General features: G+C 35.1%; 1 non-coding gene across 1 annotated transcript; it reads right to left on the bottom strand.

The window, feature by feature from the left end:
• Positions 1-4,544: 4,544 nt before the first annotated feature.
• LOC129312280 (small nucleolar RNA R71) lies at positions 4,545-4,651 on the bottom strand. Its single transcript, XR_008593523.1, has one exon. It is a non-coding gene; the product is annotated as a small nucleolar RNA R71 (small nucleolar RNA).
• Between the last annotated feature and the right edge of the window lie 2,429 nt (positions 4,652-7,080).

Here is a 7,080-nt window from a genome sequence, read left to right as displayed (position 1 = left end):
GATTAATTATATTATTTTAATTTCTAAGTTTTGTAATTTCATAATTTTAGGATCACATCTTCTAAATTATGTGGCTGAATATTATTTTATATTATTTTCTTTCTTCTTTTAGTATTAGGAAACTAGGTTATTAATTTTAGGAAATAATCTTCTCTATAAGCCTATATATATTAGGCATGCTCTCTTGTAAACAGGAGAGAAGTTGAATGAAATTATTCATTTTAGAGTTTATAACTCTTGTGAGCTTTAGTACTTTGTGGTGGCATCCTGTGTGAGAAACAGACGTGATCAAGAGCGTGATCAACTATTGTGGTGTCTTCGAAGGTTGAGGTTCCTAGAGGCAAGTGCTCTTGAGGATCTTATCCTTGATCTTTATCCCATTGTTTATTTCATTTATTTCTTTATTTTTGTCATAAATTTCATACCTTTCTTTTGGTTCTTGTGTTTGTTGTGTTTCGGGTTCTGTCCCTAAACTAGCATAATTCTGCTTCTGCATCCCCTATCAGATTAGTATTAGAGCTTTGGTTGCTAGTTTGCTAGTTGTGGTTCGAATTCTTGGCCTTTCTTCATCTTCTTCATCTTGAGTTGTTTCTTTTTGTGAGCATCTCTTATCTACCCCATCTACTTCTATTTTTTAGTTTTCTCTTCTTCATCGTTGTGACTTTTTTATCTTATGTAAGTTTTCATTTTATTAGCCTTCTCAAAAAAAAAGGAGAAAAAATACCTAGAAATTTTTGCAAAAAAGGAAAAAAAAATGTGTTAGTGTGTTGAAAAAAAGGAAAAAAGTTCAAAAATTTAAAAAAATACAAAAAAAAAAACAATATTTTGGTGAGTTGTGACCATAGAAAAAAGGTTATTCTTAAACTCCAATCACTAATAGGTTGCCTAAAGAGAAAAGTCAACTTGGGTGGTAATGGTAAGAAAGTCTTCTACTGGTTACTTTCTTATTTTTAATTTTTTAGAGTAACACTTTTTCAAATTCTCTACTCTTCTAATTTTGTTCTTTGTGCTACTCTCTATTCTATTAGCTTTGATAGAACACATTTGTTACCCACTTTTATTTGTCAATTAGGACCATTTTATTAATGATTTATCACCTTCAAGTGCACACATTGCATTAGATTTGGAACTTTGCCTAAGTTTCTAATTCAGTGCACTAGGGGCATTTTGGTCCAAAAAATGAACTTTTGAGAAAATGTACAAGAAAAATTGACAAAGTGCATTTTATGTCCAGTTGATGAATGGTGAAATTATATTTTTAAAATTCATTTTAGTTTGGGAGTAATTAAATAAAAAAGTCAACACTTTCTTAAGTGTCTTAGTTTGTCCTAGTTTTTGGTTTGCCTTTGTGTGAAATTTTTTATATAATTTTGTGCAGCCTAAAACTTGGTTAATTTAATAAATTCTCCCTTCTAATTATGAATTTAATTCTGGACATGAATTAGATTTTATTATATCATATGCTATTTAATTGAATTGATTATGTGATTTATGTGACATAGGTGGCATGTGACTTGTGCATCAATTGGGCAATTGAGGTCAACACTCCTTGAGGACAATGGCTGATGGTTTGCACGTGAATTATGATTATTTTGAGGGATTAGATCAGCTAAAATGATGTGGATGACACATGGGAAATTAGGCACACATTGGAATCATCTACAAACCAATAGGAAGTTGCCACCTTGCAAGTGTGACAAGGCTCCCATTTACATTTTAATTTCTTTTTCCTTATTTTAATTAAGCTTCAGCTGATGGGAGACACCAAGGAGCACGCCATTTTAAGTCCCAAATGGGATCCAACACATATCTCATTCATCTTCCACATTCTCTCTCTCTTGTTCATAGTGTTCTTCATTTTCTCTCTTTTGTTCTTCATTTTCCAGCACCCTAACCTCCATTTTCAGCCACCAAACCTCCACAAAACTCATACCATTCTTCTCCTCTCTTCATTTTCGTTCCATCCCTTCCATTTTCACAAGGATTGAAGCTCATTTCCATCATTCAAGAGCTATGGAGTTTGGCCTTCACAAGCAATCACTAGGGTTCTTGAAGATGAAGATTGGCTAAGTTTCTTTGTGGAATCCTAGAGAGATGAAGATGGAGGATGAGTCTTGAGCTTCAAATTGGCTAAGTTCTTTTGTTTCCTATCCTCTTCTCTTTTTACTAGATGGTTAGATTCCTTAATCTAGGGTTTAATCATCTTAGCTTATAAATTCTAATTTGAATTTGATGTTGATGTAAAGAGAGAGGATTGTTTCATTTAATTTCTTCCTTGGACAGCCATGACTGAATTTTGCCACTCTTTGTTTGGCACATAATCTTGTGTTTTTCAATTAGTGAATTTCTTGTGTTAATATTGCATAATCTTGTGGTGTTAATGCTTGTGTTGTTGAGTAGCTTGACATAATCTTGTGGTTGCTCAATTTATGTGTTTGACCATGGCTGTTGAGAGAGGATTTTGAGTGAATCACTTGGCTAATGTCTTCACCAATTGGTTAATTGAACTAGGGACTTTAATCTAAGACCTAGGGAGGTTAGCTAATTAGGTTAATTGGCTTAGGATAATTTTCTTAAGTCATGACAGCTTTAGTCAAGAGGAAAGGGAAGCTAAACTTAGCCTAATCATGAGAAGATAATGAGTCCAAAATCAACTAATCTCTAGGGTTCCATTATTGTAAAAAGGGAAGTTCATTTCACTCACTTTCACTAGCATTTTAATTACTTGCACATTAGGTAATTAGTTTAGATAATTAGCTAGGTAACTAAATTCCTACAAACTTTGGTTGATTTATTTCACTAGATAACTTTCAATTAGACTTAAAACCATTCCTTGGGAGATGACCTAGGGTTGGCCCTATATTGCATTAGGGTTAGCTTTAGTGTAATTTTGAGGATAAGCGACTAATTTCCTATCAAAATTTTGGCGCCGTTGCCGGGGAATGGTTTAAGTTTAATTCTAAGGTTGTTTAGTACTTAATTTACATTTTTAGTGTTCCTGGAAAATTTTTTGAAAAATTATAAAATTGTGTTTTGTGTTTTGTTTAGTGTTTTTTGTGTGTTTTGAGTGTGTTTTTATTCTGTTTTGAAAAAGAAAAAAAAAATTTAGTGCAATTTTCGTTGGTTTGGTGTAGAGCTGAAAATACTCTGTTTCTAGTGTCTCTGTCTGAAATTGAAAAATTAACTGGGAATGAGTCTGAGGGAATTTGAACTTGAAATTTATTTCATTGAAAGCTCTATATCTTAGCTTCACTTTAAAATTGGTTTGGTCAATTTTGGACGGGAAGTGTCCTGTGGAAATTTTACAATCTAACAAGGTCCAGGGAGCCATTACAGAGGATTCCCAAACCCTGTTTCAACTTTGAGTTAGCATATCTTCCTCTTTGTGCGTTCAAATTGATTGATTCCAGTTTCATTTTTCTTATCACTGTCTTATCTTTGTTTCTTGTGTTTAGGATTTTCTTCAATTTTTCCATTTTCCTATTTGAAAGTTTGTTAGAAGCTCTGAAGGTCTTCTGGACGAAATCCTGTTTCTCCAGACTTGAGGACCAACTTGTGAAAAATTTTGGAACGATTGGGAAGATTGGGAAGGATTTTTAATCTAAAAGTTTTATATAATTTTCCTGTATATCTCTTGTGTTTCTCATAAAAGTTTCAGGGGAATTTATCATGTGGATTTGCTGATAGAAAATTCACAAGTTCACTGTCTCCAGAGAGCCTACTGTGCGAATTCCAGAATTGCCAAAGCTTCTTGATTGAGCATTTCTAACTCTCTTTCTACTTGTTTGGTGTTTTTTTTTTTTTTCATTTTGTTGCTATTGAGTTTAATAAAAAAAATAAAAAAAAAATTATTTCTCTTGCTTTTGTGTGTTTTGAATTGTTTCATGTTGATTTGCATTTTAGTTTAGTTTGTTCTTTGTTCTTATTTTTTTGAGCTTGATTAGTGCATGACCCGAAGAAAACATACCTCTTTTGTTGAATTAGATCCAGAAATTGAAAGAACTATTTCTAGATTGAGAAGATCACAACCTATTCTTGATTCTCATTTGGTTTGTAATTCAACAATGGAAGGTATCTTAGGACATGAGCATGTGCATAATGAGGGCCATGGGAATGGGAATGAGAATTTGCATGATGATGGCCATGTTAATAATGAATTTGAAGGCTTGCATAACCCTAGAGAGGAGAGGAGCATTAGGCAATTAACTCAACCTAATTGGCATGATAATCCTTATGGCTTATATGTTCCTCCTACTAATGTTCAATTTGAAATTAAATCCTCCTTGATTAATGCATTGCCTAAATTTCATGGGTTACCAGGAGAGGATTGCCATAGGTTTTTGCATACTCTCCTATTGGTTTGTGATACTATGAAGCCTATGCATGTAAATGTTGATGATGTTCAAGCTAAGGCTTTTGTATTTTCTCTTGAAGGTTTAGCAAAGGAGTGGTATTTCAACTACCCTTCTTATGTGAAAGTGAGCACATGGGCCGAGCTAAGAAGACTCTTCTTAGATAAATTCTTTCCAAATTCCAAGGTCACCAATTTGAGGAAGCAAATCTATGGGGTCCAACAAGGAGAGGATGAGAGTCTCTATGAGTATTGGACTAGATTCCAAGGCCTTTTGGCTAAATGCCCACACCATCAAATTTCTAGTGAGAATTTAGTCCAATATTTCTATGAGGGCTTGATTCCAAGAGACAAAGTTAACATTGATGCCGCTAGTGGTGGATGCTTGATTGACCTCACTTCCTTAAAGGCTTGGGAACTAATTGACAAGATGGCTTCAAGTGGTGCTCAATACTCTACAAGGGAAAAGAGAAATGTGAATATGGTAGGTTCCTCAGTTCTTAATGATTCATATGTGGACTTGCTAGCTGCCAAGATTGGGAGAATGTTGGCTCCACAAATATCTCAAGTGAGCAATGTAAGTACTTCTCAAGCACTTGTCCTTATTCTTGTACTTTTTGTGACTCACCTATGCATGTAGAAAGCAATTGTCCTATTAAGTTTGAACAAGTAAATGCTATCTACAATGGAAAACAATCCTATGGTGGGAGGCAAGGGCAAGGAGCTTATTCTAATACTTACAACCCTTCATGGAGAGACCATCCTAATTTCTCCTATTCAAATCCAAATGTGGCTTTACAAGACAATCAACAAAGAGGATCCTATCAAAACACCTTTGGCCGTGACCCTCCACCTCATTTGTCTCAAGGTAGCTCTTCTCAAAGCTACAATCCAAGTGGTAATTCTCTTGCACCTTCTTCTAATTCTTATAGTGATAGGAGGCTTGTTCCAATTGAGAGTTCTTCTAATTCGAACTCTTCTAATGATGTGAATGTGTTACGTAAGCAGTTGATTGAAATGAACTCTTTGTATAAAAACATGTATGATGGCTTAGGGAACAAGGTAGAGAGTATGGGTAACAAGTGTGAGAACATGAACTCTAAAATTGATGCCCTTACTTCTCAAATGAATATGCTTGCTAACCAATTAAGTGCAGCCAATGCTCAAGCCTCTACATTACCATCCAACACCGTTGCTAATCCTAAAGCTAATCTTAATGCTATCACATTGAGGAGTGGCAAGGAGTTGGAGGGAGAAAGAGTACAAGAAGACAAAAGACAAGGGAAGGCCGAGAAGCCCTCTTTAAATTCTTCAATTGATGTTAATGTTTCTAGTTCTTCTTTTGCTCCTAATGATGCATCTTTTTGTAGAGATGATGAGGATGATGAAAACATTGAGGAGATCATATGTGAGCAACCACCATCTAAGGTGGAAAAAGGGGACTATGGCCGAGTTGTTTAGTAAGGAAAAAGAGGGAGAGGCCGAGCAAAGTGAAACAAGAAAGGAGAGTTCAAGGAAGGAAGAAGGAAAGCAAAGTCAAGAGATATAAGAAGAAGAAGCTTCCTTTTCCACAAGCACAAGTGGTCCCTAAGCAAGTAAAGGGACAATTTGATCAAGAGGTATATGATTTCTTCCACAAGATTCATGTTAATGTACCCTTGATGGATGTAGTTAAGAACTTTCCTAAGTATGCCAAATTTTTGAAAGATTGTTGTACAAATAAAAGAAAATTTAGGCCTAATGCAAGGGTACAATTACCCTCATCTGTGAGTGCTATCATGAAGCCTCAACTCCCTATAAAATGTGAGGACCCCGGTTCCTTCACAATTCCATGCAAGATTGGCAACACACATTTTTCTCATGCATTGATAGACTTAGGTGCAGCCATTAATGTTATGCCTCTTTCAATTTATCATGCCTTGAGTCTTGATTGCATGCATAAGACACCTATGATATGCCAATTAGCGGATAGAAGTAGAAGTGTTAGAGACCACATGGAGTAGTAGAAGACTTGTTGGTTTGTGTTAAAGGTCTATTATTCCTGTGGATTTCTATGTGCTTGATATGTCAAAAGAAGGGAGTGGGGATGATATTTTGATTTTAGGAAGGCCATTTATGAGGACTGCCGTACATTGATTGACATGGAAAAAGGTAGTTTGATTTTGAAATGTGGAGAGGATCATGTTATTTTTAATATATATGAAGCAATGAAACATCCTTTTGAGGATTATTCTTTGTTAGGTGTAAGTTCCATTGAGTTATTGCTTCATGATGCTTGTGAGTCTCACATGCTTGATTCTTTCTCACATGTTGATGATGATTTGTCTCTTGTTACTACTACATGTATTGATGGATGTAGTTGTCCTTTGTTTAGAGATTGATGCATGCTTGAATGATGCAACTACTTCTTCTCATGATTTGTTTAAAATATCTCCTATGCTTGATCTTGAAATGCTTGAGAAGGGTATATCTTCTTGTGTTGTAGGTACTAAAGCATTTAAGGCGAATCTATGAGTTTCTCCACTCGAGCTTGATGTTCTTAGGATTCCCAAGTTATTGGAGGAAAATTCTACACTTTCACATGTCGAGGCAGTGGGCTCAAGGTCCAAGCACTTGAGGACAAGTTGCAAGAAAAGGGGGAGGCTGTGTAAAGAAAGAAGAGAGAAATCAAAAACAAGTGAGAGCCTAAAAGACAAGATAGTACCATGGAATATTCCAACAAATTAGAC

Source organism: Prosopis cineraria, unplaced genomic scaffold (assembly GCF_029017545.1).
Source record: "Prosopis cineraria cultivar Desert tree isolate PC_DT_omini unplaced genomic scaffold, ASM2901754v1 PC5, whole genome shotgun sequence".
NCBI classification, from domain to species: domain Eukaryota; kingdom Viridiplantae; phylum Streptophyta; class Magnoliopsida; order Fabales; family Fabaceae; genus Prosopis; species Prosopis cineraria.
The sequence above is the reverse complement of the archived record's forward strand: the minus strand, read 5'-3'. Positions and strand labels throughout refer to the sequence as shown.